Raw genomic sequence first — 17,376 nt, 5'->3', positions numbered from 1 at the left:
TGCGTGTCTGATAGTTTAATGTCTTGGTTAAATGTATTAACAAAAAATACATGTTTAAGAAGATTATAAACATATCGTTCAAAAACATATAGGTAAAATTAGATTGTACTAGAAGTAATAGATAAATTACTTCTATCATAAAAGCTGGGGCAGTCGCAGAGCAGGCGGAAATTAATAAACGGCTAAATATAAAAGTCTTTCCTCTAACTTCGAATACGTTCCCTTTAGAGTAGAGACTCTTGGGCAGTGAAGTTCAAGTGCATAGGCCCTAATTATATTTTTAAGATGGCGCCTGGTAGATAGTACCGATGATCCCAGAGCTGATGCTTTCCTCGCTCAAGAATAAGTATCAAAATACAGCGTTAAAATGATGCCAGCGTTAAAAGTACCACAGGGACCAAACTTTTTATATTTGTTTTAATTTTCTTTTTGTAAAATTTTAATTATTACTACGTAGGTTACAAAGTTGTAAATGCTGTATATTTGATTGTTATGTATAGGATTCATTTAAATAAATAATTTTACAATTAAAAAAAACAGTGAAGTTTATTTGTTTAAAGATATTTTATATTATTTATGTGTAAAATGTATCAGAGTCACTTTGAGTTTTATTTATATCCTAAATAGCCCAGTTTCGCTTCAAGTGTTGAATGCTCATCACGTTAGTAATAACGTGATGAGCATTCAACACTTTAAGGTAACTTAAGGGCCAGATATCAGATGTGCGTGCTTCAGATCTATGTCAAGTGCTGCCATCTATATTCTATGAGTCGCATTAGGTTGTAATAGATTTGGCCTCCTTTATTAAAGTTTCTATATTCAAAATATATTGTTCATGAGCGGCGGTATAACTTGACTTCATATGAGTCTCCTTTCCGTTTGTCCTGTTCTATAAAAAAAAGTGCAGTAGCAGTTTTACTGTTGGCAAGACAAGACAAGATGAGAACTGCGATCAGTTAATATCGTGCGCCTTCTCCTATAGTAAAAGCATGCCACAAAAATGGCCTGAAAAATAGAATACGCTTTTCACAGCCAACGCAACAGGCTACAATCGTTTCATGTAAAATCTTGACAACGCGTAGTCGGTAAATAATATTAATTCCCAATTTAAGATGTTGAACAAATTGTTGTCTTATCTTCATACCACCAATTGTTTACTTCATAAGGTGACCCAAGACGTGGTATTTGTTAGGAATTATGAGGTCGACATTTGTATTCTGTCACCAGCGGCCACGCCGATCTTGATATATTCCACAGATAATATGAAGGGCTTGCCGTGTTGGTAATTGTTGTGCAATTTTACAATGTTCGTTCGCTTTCGATGTTGAAGCTTCTGAATTGTATGACGATTTACAATTAACATAGTAGTACAAAATTGTCAGATTAAAATAATTAATTATCGTTAACGAGCGATCTTTTTCGAAGATAATATAAAAATCTTAGATAATATATTATAATTTTTTATCATTATAATTGACACAAAATTAAAATTTATTCGCTTTTAGCTTTTTTTTTATAGAACATGGGGCAAACGGGCAGGAGGCTCACCTGATGTTAAGTGATACCGTCGCCCATGGATACTATCAGTGGGCTCGCGAGTGAGATGCCGGCCTTTTAAGAATTGGTACGCTCTTTTCTTGAAGGACCCTAAGTCGAATTGGTTAGTTTCTTTCTCTATTCCTAGGAGTATGTTCAAAAGCTCGAAGTTTTTTTTTTTTTTTTAATTAATATGTGTGACTTACGAGTGAAATTGCTAATTTATCATTGTTTAAAGTATTTTTCTTTTATATGGTATAATAAATTCCACCCTGTAAAAGAATTTACAAAAAATTACTTAACAAAATTAAATTCAATGCTTTTAATTGTGTTATGTATTACTTTTAAATGCTAAGATAAAATAATGTATACTCTTATGTAACCAGCTTTAAAAAGGAAAGGCTAAATGAATAAATGAGATGCAAAATCACAATACAGTAAGGTGACAGTAATACAAAACGTGGAGTCAAAATGACCGCTCGATTTAATGCTGATATAATATCTACTTAACATGAACTTGTAAGGCTGTATGCTGTGTGAAGCCTTAGCTTTGAAAGCCTGCATCTTATATAAGGCACTGTGTATTATATATTATATAAAAGCAGTGTTGGCCTGGTGACTTCAGCGTGCGACTCAAAAGTCAAAATTCATTTATTCATATAGGTCACATAATGTATCTTTATGAACGTCAAAAAAAAAAAACAATATTAAATTAATCTTATTTTTTTCTCAAATCAAGGGCGTAGAACGGAAGAAAAGAACTGGCAATAAATTCTCCGCCACTCTTTTTCACGATTTCTACCATCACAGAGATCGTAGGTTCGATCCCCATTGCACCGATGGACTTTCTTTTTAAGGCTTGCCTAGAACCAAAAATCAACGGTGTGCGTCAGGCACAGGAGGCTGATCACCTACTTGCCTATTAGATTACCAAATGATCATAAAACATATACAGAAATCTGATGCCAAAACCTAAAAAGATTGTAGCACCGCTGATTTATTTATATTAGTTCATAGATATTGCCAAAATTGTTGTTAATGTTTGAAATACCAGACGATGCCTACACTCGTAATTTAAAAGTGCCATAGCCTTTAATAAGAAATAACACTTAAATTGGTATAATTCAATCTATTTTAACATAAAGGCGAGTATATTTCAATTCTGACAACACTGGGGGTTTTCGGTGCTTTCGTGTTTTTTTACTCAGACTTGTTTACTCATGTAAACCTAAAGATTATAACACAAATTCCCAGCAATTATTTAATTTAAATAAAAAATGCTTAAAAATAATATAAAAATCTCTGGTTTACTTTATTAGACATAATATAATGGCTAGTAAAAATAATGATCAATGCATCCTACAATTTACTAAATATATCTTTTTTTCTATAAGTAAATTAACTCTGTCTTATGTTTATGTTCGAATGTGTATTCCGTTATTGGCTTTTGTGTATAATGTAATTGTTTAGACATTGTCTAATAACTGCTGATAAAATGATATAATAAATAAATAACGACACTTAATTTTGTATAAAAAATCGCTGTTCGCTTTCTCCAAATCATCGTGTTCTGTATTATTTAATTTAATAGGTATTCATATGAAACTTTTTAACTATGGATTTTTGTTTTATACTTTTTATATAGCATAGCATTGAGTGGAATAAATATAGTGCAGTAATCGTAAATCCGAGTGCTTTAAGATTTCGGTCGTGACCACGTTTTAACGATCACTTGGCGAGAAATTGACTTTTGCTTTTGTTTTATTTATTGCCGCACACCTACCTGGATTAACTCGACAATTACTTAAATATTTCCTAAGAATAGGGTACATGAATATTATGTACTTCCCACGCTTTGAGATTTATACTGGGTTCAGAATCTGTAAATGTATGAAAGATGTGATTCTGTTTCCTTCCTAAGCTTATTAACCTATTGTCGTAAAATTAAACGACTTAAAAGTTGGCTACGCTTTTACCATACGATTCATAATCTTGTATAATAAAATTCCCCAGTCTATGGATTCTGAGATAGTCAAAATATCCAGATATAAACTCGCAAATCACATGAAAAATTACGCTAGCCGAATTGGATTTCAAACTACGTATCTTGGGATGGCTTTGAGATTCCAAAAACTAAATGACACACGATCAAAACAACTCTCAAATTCATGCGCATATACACACTCACACATTACTATTATTTTGCATACTTAATGTATCTAGTTACCCGCAATACAGGGACTCTCTAGTGTAGAAACTAGCGACAGCTGAATTTTGTCACAACCCTTTTGGCATGAATAAAGTCTTTATTATCATTATAGTTTAGTACGGATTGAAAATAATGAACGTTATAAACATAATATACCTTTCCATCAACCTTTATCGTTATTAATACAGCGTTATCTATTCGATTTGTTTACTGGAGATTATTGTATAAAGAGGGACTACACTCTACAGACGAGAAACATGTAGTTACGATACGTCTAACGACAAATATTAAAATGTGAAAATAAGTTTGATTTATAAATATGTATATAAAAAACATTTCAGAAGTTAAAAGTCCTAATCAAGTCATCGAGGCTAAGCATCACTCCCGTATGCAATTCAATGCTGTCTTGAGATTCAGGAGTGATCTTCTCCACTCAGAATAACCTTAAGAACTTAATATTTGACATAAGCTTGTTGTATGGTGTTCGATAAAATCACCACGACACACCGTGACGGGAGTTGCACAACGGATCGTGGGTTTATTCCCATCGCTGTCACGATCACACTGATACGCATCAGCTCTCGCCTGGTGACAGACATGTACTGTCTTCTCTTGTGACATAATGTGATATTTAACAATGAACCACTTTCGAGGCCCGCTCTGAATGACTTCTTAATTTCTTTACGGGTACTATCTAACTATATCTGACTGTACGGGTACTACATAATATGACTCTTAGACCAGGTTAATTCCAGGCGATTTGAATAAGAAGAAATCATTGAATACTGACAGAAATGTCTGCCCCGTGAATTGACACTTAACTCAGAGGGGCTAGGTTCGATTTTCAGTGATTGAAAAATGTCTGCGTAAATAAAACGTACAATAAATACTCCGATTTGCACCTTGAGACCGGCTCACTAAAACATAACCATTAATTGTATTATATTGACTGTATTAAAGTACCCTCGTTCAACGCTGGATTACAAATATATGAAGGTCCATAGTCGGAACATGGTTACAGATGAAATCTAAATAAAACATGTAACAAATCACAACACACCCAATACTTGTCAAAATGATTTAATCAATAATTAATCAATTAAAGAGTCATACGCATTCATTTACGCAACTGGATCAGGTTACGTATTCAATATTTATGAAGGCTTCATCGATAAGGGTCGTTTGATTTAGAGGCTGACGCGTTTGCACCTGCCTTACTGTGATTTAAAGCGTTACTGCTGAACAATTTGCACGATTTAAAACCCCTGATTAACTTCGTTTATAATTCTATTGACCTGGATCAATCTTTTATATAGCAGTTGCGGTTCTAACGACTAAAATAAATATTTTTTTTTAAGAAATTGTCTCTTAATATAGTGTAGCTGTCGCAGCCACTATATTAATTAACCATTCAATTAACAGCCTAAAAGTTAGCCGTTTAATTAACGACCTGAAAGATATTCAGTTGAAGCCTTTGTTGCGTTTGCTAGCTTAGGCCATTCGTATGATAGAACCATCATTTCGCAGGAATAAAAAAGATGAAACATATAAAAGACATAATTTTTTTTTAAATGTAATGCGACAGAATTTCCATCTAAAGTTTTAATATGTAACTACTAAATAATTCTAATACTAAAACTCACTACTAAATACATAAACCAATAGCGTGTTTTTTTTTCTCGATCTTCCTTTCTTACTCCCTCTCAATCGCTCTCTCTTTTATTCAAAAACGCTGCACATCTTCGTCACGTTCCGTAAATTCTTCTTTAGACACATTAGGGTAAATTTTACCCTAATGTGTCTAAAGAAGTTTCACTTCCCAAAAACTCTTCAATATTTCTATACGTGTTTTGTGGGCCTCATACATAGTCGAAACTTATTGCATATAAAATGCAGTTAATGAAAGCTAGTGAACGTATTTTGTAATAAATGGATGTGAAAGTGTACGACGTCGTAAATCGTATCGATCCAATTATATATTACTGTCGTATCTAACAAGCCGCAAATGCAATCCTTGTTCGCATCTTCAAAGCCCTAATGTTAACCAAGAAACTATTTCATCTAATTAATTTTAAACTTTAGGTTGCCAACATTTTATAAGCTCTCATTGAAATTTTAATGTATGAATATTTTCTGTATGTTTTAATTTATTTGTCAGAGGCAGTACACTACCGTATAGTTTAAGATAACCATCACTTGTGCACTAGGTCTTTCCAACATTTCCGTTATTCTTTAAATCACACAAGAAACTTGGTGAAAGAGTTGCTTATTCAAATAATTATGTTTTAAACTCATACCACATTTACCCTTACGTCCATAGATTGTTTAAAGTTGTATTTATTTACCTGCAAATAAAAAAAATCGTATGAATTAAAGATTCTTTTAGAAGTTGTAAAACAAAAATATTTTATTATAGTACATATTTATTGCCTAAACGTTATATTTGAGAATGCACACCAAATTACATTTGATAACAAGCACAGACAGAAATAAAATCATAATGTTAATGAAACAATTACATTCAAAAGATCAATTAAAGAGCAATTCATTCAGTATATTGTAAATACATAGTTGTTGGGATCAATAGGTAGAAAAAGTTAAACCCCTTCAGTTATAGGAAATTATAAAATAATATATTTATCAAACAATGTTAAACTAATTATACAGTGGGTAGTATTGTGATAAGATAATATTTTATTGTAAATTGTGTTTTTGAAGTTAAGAAGAAATCAAATCATCATAAGGTTGTTTATTAAGGCTGTATAGAAAGTTCCATATAAATCGGTTTTACTTGTACCAAATGGTACAATAAATTAGGTACAGGCAGATGCAACATAAAGCGAATGTTGTGAGAAATCGGGTAACTAGGCCTTAGGTGTAAGGCCTAGGCGGTAGAAAGTTCAGGGGTCTAACATATCCTGAATTACATCCTCATTATACAGTTTAATACGTTGTTATTGTAGTATGGACTGTAGTTTAACACAAAATACGTTGATTTATTACAGAAGAGAACTAAATCCAGATATCTTTAAAACTTATTGTAAGGTTTTATACTAAAACTAAAGTCAGATCTCTTTGTTTTTTTTTAAATTGACAAAAAATTCTATTACTCGAATAAAAGTATATTTTATTTAAAATATTTGACAACAAACAATTAAAAGTCCAATACCAGTATAAAAAAAGAAAAAAATGGCCAGTCTCAAATTCGTTACCGCATAGATTTTATATGCAATCCGCAAATAAGGTAACACCTATGGGCAAACTCTTTACGGCAAAACTATAATATCGAGATTCATGCATTTTGTAATTTTAGAACGGCAAGGCGAGGTTTTTCGTAACGAACTTATTGTTATGGCTCGCGAATCACGTTTTACACGTTTCGAGCTTTACTTTGATATTATATGGTTTTGTTATTTGTATCAACAAGGACTTTGAACTTAGAATTTATCTATTGATCAAAGCTTGGAAAAAGCTTATAAGTTTGTTGTCAGCATTAAATGCCGTGGAAGACTCTCCTGTTACCAATACGCGGAAGTATGACCTCAATAAAAAAGGCTGAATATTATGTAATTCTCAAGTTCTTAGTTTACTGCATATGCAAGAACACGAGAATTCTATATATAAGAAGTAACAATTTTAAATTAAGAGAAATCCATACAAATACTACGTTAAATCATCAATTTAACCAGCAATCTCTGAAAGCACAAAATTTAAAAACGACTTCGCCCACGTCGCTTATTAATATAAAAATTCACATACTTTTATAGCTGCAGTTTCAATTCCGCACTGACCATAATAAATGGTATCATACTTTATGGTTTCCCAAAAACCAGATCTCATTAAGCAAGTGTCAACGCGAACATAAAAGTCCTTGGATTCCTGTCGTTCAAAAGAGTTAAAATCAAGCTAATTAATGACCGAATTGTATAATAAAATGAGCCTTAAGTGAGCAATTACGAATGACGTACCGTTAAACATGGTTTTGTGTTTCGTTAAAGTTTATTGTTTTTCTGGAGAATAATAAAAATACCGACTGTTGATACAGTTTTACTTACTGTTGACGTGTCATGTCAGGCGGTTTCGGTGCAATATTTTTTTGGTTATTAGTTTTTACTGATTTATTTATTTACATAAATACATTTATTATCCTTTCAAACATGTATGTACTTCTGTTCATGTTCTTATTTTCTACCTTTGTTTATTCATTGGTTTTATTCGTTATGACACACTTATAAATTATGTAAGGGATGCCGTAGACAAGTAATAATTATGAATAACAAGAGTTTTTCATTTGTTTTCACAATCAAATTGTTTAAACATACATTGTACATGTACATACTAAATAGGATTGAAAGTAACTTACAATATAAAAATAATTAAGTATGTATTTTATAGACTGATTAAAAAAAATTTTTTTTAGTAAATATACCTAAAAAGGTTCTTTGTTAGACAATAAAAAACCTCCTAAAAATGAGCTTGATATCTTGAAAATTGAGCTGGTGCATGGGGTCTTTCCCATTTAAAATGCAGTGAAAAACAAAACTTTTTTCTTTATTTTAATTGTAAATCGTCGAATTCAGTCTAGTATTCTAGAAATATATAATAGCTATATATGATGTGGTGGTATTAATAAATAAATAATATAAACTATCAAATTAATCGAAAACCTAATAGTGTATCGAAATTCACTTGACAATTTAGTTATAATTAATATATTGGTGAATGGATAGAATATTGATACAGATCGACACTGTCGCCTACGCTCAACCATTTTGACAATTACAAGCTTTTGTAACTTGCTTGCGTGTTTAAACATTGCAATAGTCATTCGCTTATATCATTATTTTTATAAATAATTAAATATTGCAATGCAGCCTCCATGCGATAGAGATTTAGCGTTATTATTTTAATTAGTAAGGGCAATCGTGGAAGATTTTTTTAATTATTCGTCAATATTGTATATCATTTATATTTTTATATTACAAACACAACATAAGGTTTAATAGATATATAACTCTAGTTTTATAGAACCCTCTTACACACTGATGAACTGATTTTCTACTTATGAATACCGAAAATTAAAATTGACCCAAAAGCCTTCAATTTGCATATTATCTTGTACTCTCGCGAAATATATCGCAATTATCTTTAAGTAGGCTTAACACCGTGTGTTTATAATAATTGTATTTTTTGCCCCAATTCAATATTGTTTTAATACCGAATAAGTCGGTGTTTTTATAGATATAATCTCGTTTATTTAAATCCTGCGAATTGTTCTTCGTTTTCACTTATATGAAATTTATATTTTTTTTCTCCTACAGCTGGTTGTTCTGGTGTAATTGATCTGAATGTTTGAAAATCAATTTAAGTATAATTATTTGAGATTTTTTGTATTTTTTTCAAAATAAATATTTACACCAACATACTGCTGATCTACATTGGTTGATTCGTTAATTGTATATTAACAGGCTATATATTTATTATTGACTATAAGTCTCAGACAGTATTCTACCGTATTTATTTATCGAGTAAGTGACATATCGTATGAATAACAACCCAAAACTCAGCACAAACTATAGCTCAAGTATCGAGAACTGGCTTTTAAGATTGGGAAGTAATAGCAAAACATGACTTAAGGCCCTATCCCAGCACGAATTGGTATGTTAGTGTCTCAGGATGGACTGAGGTGCGCAATGGAGAGATCGATCACTGAGGTGCCGGCCCGTAATAACAATTAGTTACGTATAACATTAAATTAATATAATTTTGTCAATTTTTTTTTCTTGTTACTTGCGATAAAATATGTCGTGTAAATTTCAAAATCACGTTCTATATAAATTATCAAAGTGTGGCCATGTGTTAAAAATTGGCTATGTTTGGATTTCTTTATATCGAGCGAAGTTATCTAAATCGTGTATCTTTCAAAATGGATACATAAACTACTCAAAAATTTAAAGAAACAGTGTACATTTCTGGAGATTAGCGACCGGATAGGTCCTTAAACGGTTATTTGAAATACCTTTTTCGCTTTCTAGCCTGTGACCCACTTTAAGTGGATATCCATAAATAATTAACTAATTCCGAAGTCCAATTAAACAAGAATTATATAATAAATAGCAGCTTTCATTATATCAGGATCTGTTTCGAGATAATAATCAATGCAATTTAATTTTAAAGAGGTATTTTATCGCGCTCCCAATCTTGATATAAACAAATATTGAAACCTTTATAGATGTCGATTATTTTAATAATCCAAGTACATAATTATATAACATTTATAATAATAATTTTAGTACATATATGATATCGTTTATATTTCTAGGGTTTAATTCTTATATAAAACGGATCAAACGGGTAGGCTCAGTTGAAAAGTCATTCTATCGATCAAAGGTATCGCCGCCAGAACAGTCGCTGGTGCGTTGCAGTCTCTTTAAGGATTCTAAAATTATCATAACATTATGTTACCCTTTCGAATAGTCATCCTATTGGGATATAATAATTGTGTGATTGATGGCCAGATCTTATTAAAATATGAGCCGCCGTATCCAACTAGACCTGCAGAAGCTTTATATCTTAAGTCTTAAGTCTTTCATAAACGTGTATTCTATATTTAAGTTTAAACAGCCCTAAAACAATGTTAATCTATTCGACTTAGCGTCCTTCAAGAAAAGAACGTACCAATTCTTAAAAGACTGGCAACGCACTTCCGAGCCCCCTGACAATGTGAGTGTCCATGGGCGGCGTCAGATGAGCCTCGTTTGACTTCTCGTATATATAACAAATAATTACATACACTACACAATTTCTTTATTGTCTTCATAGCAGAGAACATTTTGCCGGTATATTATTTGAAGTTCTTAAATTTCATAGAAGAGACCACTTTACTAACAGTTACTTAAATAAATAAAAGACTATATATATCAAATTATCTAGCCATGGATCTCTCACAAAAAGGCGAATCAAAGTCTCTTACAATTATTGCTACATGTTTTTGTCATTAATGTAATCTTTAATGGTTCGATAATGCGAAACAGAAGCTTACTTGATAAGATGTGGTTTATGGTTTGAAAACGACCAATGTACTGTTAAGGTCGGACGCGTTTTAAATATTTATATGTATTCAATGATTTTCGTGTGAATACTTTAATCATTAATTGCGACAGTCACAACTGAGGTCGTAAGCTTCAGCCAATGTGCACAAATGGACTTTTCTGTTTATGGACGATAAATGACACAGACTATTCGAAAAAACAAATGATTACAAAACAGATACATAAATATTAGATTGAGACAAAAGATATCTTCGTTCAACAAAAACTAACTCCAATTAAATTTCTATTTATTGAGATTCAGGTCCCGTTTACAGCACGGGACAGTCACATTTCTACAATTATTGAAGTTATACTTCTTCTGGCGCGTTAGGGGAAAATGATGAGAGTAAATTTTTACGACGCGCGTACACCGTCACAACAACCGACACCCTGAACTTAGCTATATCAACATTTTAGTTTTTTCTATTGTTACTGTCGTTTTTTGTACAAATAAGAATAAGGCGAAAGATTTTAATCATGTTACGCCAAAGAAGTATTACTTCTAACACGTGTACACACACGTTTTTTATGTATAAAAATGGTCTTTACAGCAGAAAAATATTCAGTGATTCAGCCTTGATTAACTAGCGGTTGTAATAATACAATCTGTACTTTACAACTAAATAAATCCATACTGGCTTTCCTAATTCTAAGATTTTTAACAGTACCAAAAAGGATATAATTTTACATATTACTTAGCTGCCCCGTGAACTTCGTTTATCGTTCGAAAAAAATTTTTGTCTAAAAAATATCAAAAAATTTTTTGGATGTGGACCACTTATCCTTTAAGGGTTTGAAAGATGAATATGCATAAAAAAATTCGCATGAATCGATCTAGTCGTTTCGGAGGAGTATGGGCACGAACATGATACGAAAATTTTACATATATATATAGTATTCCCTTTCCATTTATCTATAGCTTCAAGCACCGTTAAGTAATATAAAACGAGATTATATTAATGTATTCAAAATAGTCCTGCGTAGGGGTATTGAAATTCAATTTCATTGTCGTGTGCCTGTCTTCAACCATTTGTCATTTTGATCCCCTTTTTGTAGTCTGGACCACGCCTGGGCTAATGTAATACATTTAAGAACTCTAATATGTCATTGATAGGGATTAGGAGACAGCGGGATATGCTATGCTATCTATGTATTTTATCCTATGGCCATATTTTATTTCAATAATATATATTTATATATTAATTTAAACCGGATTAACAGACAAAATAAAAAATATGCTATTTTTATGATTGATAGTAGAAATAGTGGCTTATCAAGAGATGAATGAAAATTAAAATTCTTTGGCTTTGATAAAAAGAGTAGTACTTAATAGACGGCTTCAGGCGCAAAACTAGTTTTCTAGATCTAAACAAGTCGTTTTTCATTTGTTTAAACACATCGTTACATTGTTACATTGTTTTGTACCTTCGAGTTTTGTTCATGTGTTGGAATTCTCTACGCATACTTAGGCATAAATTGCGGCAGGAATTCTTAAAATAATGTATTATTTTGCACTTGGCCATTACCGTGATTGTTTTACAAGGCAAACACGATAAACCGGTTAATATTTATTATTATCTTGAGGCCATAATAATTTCTTCACTTGCATATTGATGCAATGTAAGACAATACAGTGATACAGGAAGATTGAAGATAATGTAACATCTGCAAATATAATTCGCGGGAATTACGTAATTAAGTTTTTTTTGCAATTCCTGAATACGCTCTTTAAGTTCGTCGAGTATTTTTTATACAAACTTTTATCAATGTGACGTAATATACACTTTTGAAGTGTAGCTGATATTGAACAATAAAATAATGATATATTTATTTTATTTTATTGTCATTAAGTTTAATATGTGTATATTGTGTAGTTGATATTTAGTGTAAAATTCTGTGTACAGATGTAATTGGGTTTCAGATTTTCAAATGTTGTTTAGTGTGTAATAATTATATGTATCCTGTAATCAATCTGTTTTCTGTTTCTGTACCTAAATGTAAAATTGAATTTAAAAAAAAGGAAGAAATTGTAATGATTGTTTTGAAATTAAATTTCACTGTTGGCCTGAATGCAATGAAGCAAAATTAAGTTTGCTACTAAAATTTCTAAGACCTTTCAGTAAGGTCATACCAACTTAAAACCAACCAATCATACAAGAATAATCTCAGCTCATAAGTGTACTATTAATTTAGTCGCGTTAAGTGAGCGTAAAAATTACAAGTGATTTACTTAATAACACACATTAACATACTGGTCATGCCATATGTGGATAAATGAGAAAAGTTACAAGGCCAATAGTTGAACTAGATTTTAACATGTTGACGTATGCAGACGCTCTCGTTATTGGTGTCCTACTTCTGATCAGTGTAAATCCAGGCGAATTCTAATAGCACTGTGATGAAATACTAGTAGTGCGACTCAACTCCGGCTGTACAACAACAGCCTTCTTCTAGACGGTGAAGTAAAAAAAACATCGTAAGGCAAAACTATCGTAATTCTTAGGTCCTTCTAACTATACGCTACGCTCTTCCAATAGATGTCTATTGGAAATTCCATCCCACAGCTCATCCTTCATAGGCAAATTCATTTAGGATTTCCGCCATTAGGCTGCCCGATTGGCTTCCTCCCTATCGTCTTTTAAAACTCTTCTATATAAACATTTCCTAACCTTATCATATCCTGATCAATCGTGACCTGTATAATTCTTATATCTCCTCTTTTTTGGTATTACGTCGCTATTTGCTATTCATGAATCCCTAAGATTAGCTTTTTTGTATTAGTTACTTATTAATATTCTATTTTTTTTATTTTCTCTAGATTAAGGTTCTTGCTTGTTAGCGATAAGGCCGCCCGTTGCATCCCTTGTAATTTTTATATATTGTTTTACTTGTGTTTCTTTACAACGAAATGTGAATAAATAATTCGGCGTGTATTAGGCATAGATGCGTATTAAGAAAGAAATTACCACGAAAAAGATACCGTATAAAAGATTGTAGCACTCTTTTTTAACACTTAATCAAAGTGTGCTTGGTACCCAGCAAAACAATAATTGTTATATATATATAGTAGGCACCGACGGCTAATCACACATCAAAAATCAAAACGTTAAAACATTCCAATGGAAAGAATTTAAATCATTTATATAATTGACATCATTAAAATTCTCCTTTTTTGTCTTCAGGAATGTCACGGAGATTTTGTGTTATATTTTAGTATGCTTGTCGACATCGTATGTCATTTTGACTTAAGCTATTTTTTAAGACACGTTGAGCGATCACTATATTTTTGGTCTTGATGTGTTTTTTTTTTCAGATATAACGCTGGCGCGGCGGTAGAACAGGCGAAATTATAAAAGTCTCTCCTCCAAGTTTGATTTCGTTCTCTTTGGAATAGAGACTTGGGCCGTGGAGTTCGCAGGCACCTGGTAGTCAGTATCGGGGACTGGGGCAACGAATAATTATCGCAATACAGCAACAAAGTTACACTGCAGCGTGAACCAATTTTTTACAATTAATTTAGTTTTATATTTATTATTACTTTGTAGGTTAAGAAGATGTATAACACCTTGCGTCTTACGTTAGTTACTGTTCGAATCTATGAATTTTTTTGACTTCCTATTTGATGATTGTCAAAAACACCAATGTATACCAGTCAGTAGATATGTTGATATTTAAATACATATAATAATATTACATTATTCATGATTGTTGTGACGAAATTGATCTAACGCTTAAAATTATTCCGTGGTTTATCATGCATTGTGCAAAAAAAAATTTGAAAGAAAAAGTAGACTTAGTCGTTTAAGACTTTAATAATGTACGAGTATGTGAATCACTCTGTATTTGAGTTGTTGGTATAAGCGTGCGCTGTGTCTTTGTTAGTTTTTGGAACATCCGTTATGCCAAAACATGTAAAGCTCTAGCTAGCACAATATAGTAATATTCAAAAACACTTAAAAGTATATGTTTTTTACCTGGTCTGTCATTATTAATTTACATTTGAATGTTGCAATTTTTATGAGTGTATACGTCCTGTATTTAACTTAACATTCCTTATCAACGCTATTAGAGTAACTTGTAGACGATATTAGAATCTAATAACATAAAGTGAACGATTAGATACGGTGTGGCCACACATGTATCTGTTAGTTAAGTGTTTCTTGATGCATACTTTGCTAAACAACTTTTTTCATATTAGAAATATAAGTTTATGAAGTATTTACACTATATTTTTTTGTTCTTTACGTACTCTACGCCCACTACTGTTATAATGTTCATTTAATTCCAAACATCACGAGATTAAAATATGAATTTTAATATATTCAGTAGCTTATAAGTTAATTAGATTTTATTAAATTTTTTAATGTGGCGCTGTTGGCCTTAACAGCTCGTCGGGTTGTTTTTATCGGACTGATGTGTTATGATAGTCGAAATATATTTTACAAAAAACGACGGGCCTATTTTAGTTCTAAAGAGAATAACGCGAGTAAATTAAAAAATATATCGAAGTAAGCAATAATTCAACAGCGATGTAAAATTAATGATTGAGTTTCAGTACCACGTGACCCGGTTGTTATATTAGCGTTATCTTGAAAGAACTGTATCGAAATTAGGGATGCATCGATACGCCTTTTTGCCGATACGATACTGATACCGACACTCTTATAGAAATATCGCCGTTACCGATACCAACACTTATTGAATTAAAATTAAATTAAGGTAAAATATATCAAGATTGGTTTAAAGTTATTAATTTTTATTATAAATTATAAACACTTACAATAAATTAAAAAAAGATTAAAGTTTTTTTTTATGTTAAGAAATAACTGTTAATAATTAATATTAATATAGATAAGATTTTTGTTATACTGTATTTTGTTTAATTTGGTATTGAAAAAATACTACGCGGGAAGAAAGCGACTGAGGGGCAATGATAGTTCGTGTCTCGTTTGCAACGCACTAGATCAAACAAGATGCGTGTTTACTTATAAAGCGCAAAATTTGAAGACTCCTTGTATCGGCAATTAAAATATCGCCGATACCGATATGTCGTTAATCCCCAAGTGTCACCGAGATATCGGTATCGGTATCGGATACACACCTAAGCCAAGTCAAGGGCCAATAGGAATATTTTCTTGCCTTAAAATCAAATGCTATCGAAACTGTAGAATACAGGCGCGCGGCTCGGGCAATGCTTTAGGAACATTTTTATATTCAATTTAAATACATGTAAAATGATATCTTCACTAATAACAGTGACTGTAACAAACGAATTTTATACGTATTGATTAAATTTGACAGTATCGTGTATTAAAAATGTTCCGTTACTGTTGTACCAGATAAGTCCGGAATATTATGTCCGCCATTTTTATCTTATCTATATTTTAAGTTACAAATTCAACACGTTTTTATCTTAGATTCCAGGCAGTTTATTTTTATAGAGCAACTTGGTTCGGCGTCCGGAGGTCAACATTTACAAACGGACAAGTCTGCTACTGGTAATATCGTTGTTTTTTTATATCCGAGATTGTCAAATGATAGCAGACCAACAGTCTGTATTATTATTTTTTAGTGTTTGTATTCAGTTCCACACAGAAAATTATGATTAATAAAAAATACCACAGCCGTTAAAATGTTAAACGTAAAACGGAACGCGTCTTGGTTTAATTCGATTTTGATTGGTTAAAAAGAACGATGGCTCGTGTCGCATCTTTGTGATTGGTCTAAAGATGTGACGAAACACAGACGAAAAGCACAACATTTGAATTTCAATTATCTATAGTATCAGTATATGGCTATACACTACTAGACTTTCTAAGTGTGTTTAACACTTGCTCGTACGTTCGACGAAAAGAAGAAGAAGAATGATACTTTAGATCCAAAAAGTCTACAATGGAATTTAGGATAGGCACGGAAGGCTTTAAAGATTACGAAAAACAATTTTTGCATGGACATTTTCATGGCCTGAGGGCTCGCGAGTGCGTCGCCGGCCTTTTAAGAATTGGTACGCTTTTTTCTCGAAGGACCCTCAGTAGAATTGGTTGGCAAATACTTTAGTGGGAAGCTGTTTCCACATAGTGGTGGTACGCAGCAAAAACCGTCTTCAGTTGTTGAACGACGGACGTCGAGATGATACGGGTGGAATTTCGTATTCTGAACACTCCATGGTAAATGCGTAGACAGAAATCTGAGATCCAGGCCTAAAAGCTGTAGCGCTACTCTTTCAAAACAGTTCGTTTGTTTGTAGTAATCCCCGGAACTAAAGAAATATTACTCAAAGCAAGAACACCTAAACAATCTTAAGATGTTATCTATACAATTTTAAAACCATATCAACTTAAACGCCATCCATTAACCTAAATCCCATTGATTTGTATACGATTTTACGTAATTTTTAATTGGTGTAGTTGTGGTTAATACCAAGGTTCAAACCCACAATAGGCAATAAAGAAGCTGTCCATGAATCGACTGACAGTTATGTGAAAAATGATATTTGATATGAGATGTTTTGAAAGGGCATACAGAATAGATTAATTAAGA

The 17,376-nt window shown here is 32.0% G+C and overlaps 1 protein-coding gene and 1 long non-coding RNA gene across 4 annotated transcripts in view; one reads left to right on the top strand and one right to left on the bottom strand.

Moving 5' to 3' along the window:
* LOC111002784 (protein TANC2) overlaps positions 1 to 17,376 on the bottom strand; it is a 215,545-nt gene that overhangs the window by 22,757 nt on the left and 175,412 nt on the right. The gene's annotated exons all lie outside the window — the stretch shown is intronic.
* LOC123689444 lies at positions 12,368 to 15,060 on the top strand. The gene is made up of 2 exons (XR_006750423.1): positions 12,368 to 12,527; positions 14,150 to 15,060. It is a non-coding gene; the product is annotated as an uncharacterized LOC123689444 (long non-coding RNA).

This window comes from Pieris rapae, chromosome 9 (assembly GCF_905147795.1).
Source record: "Pieris rapae chromosome 9, ilPieRapa1.1, whole genome shotgun sequence".
Taxonomy (NCBI): Eukaryota; Metazoa; Arthropoda; class Insecta; order Lepidoptera; family Pieridae; genus Pieris; species Pieris rapae.
Note: the sequence above shows the minus strand (reverse complement) of the source record. Positions and strands in the feature narration are given on the sequence as shown.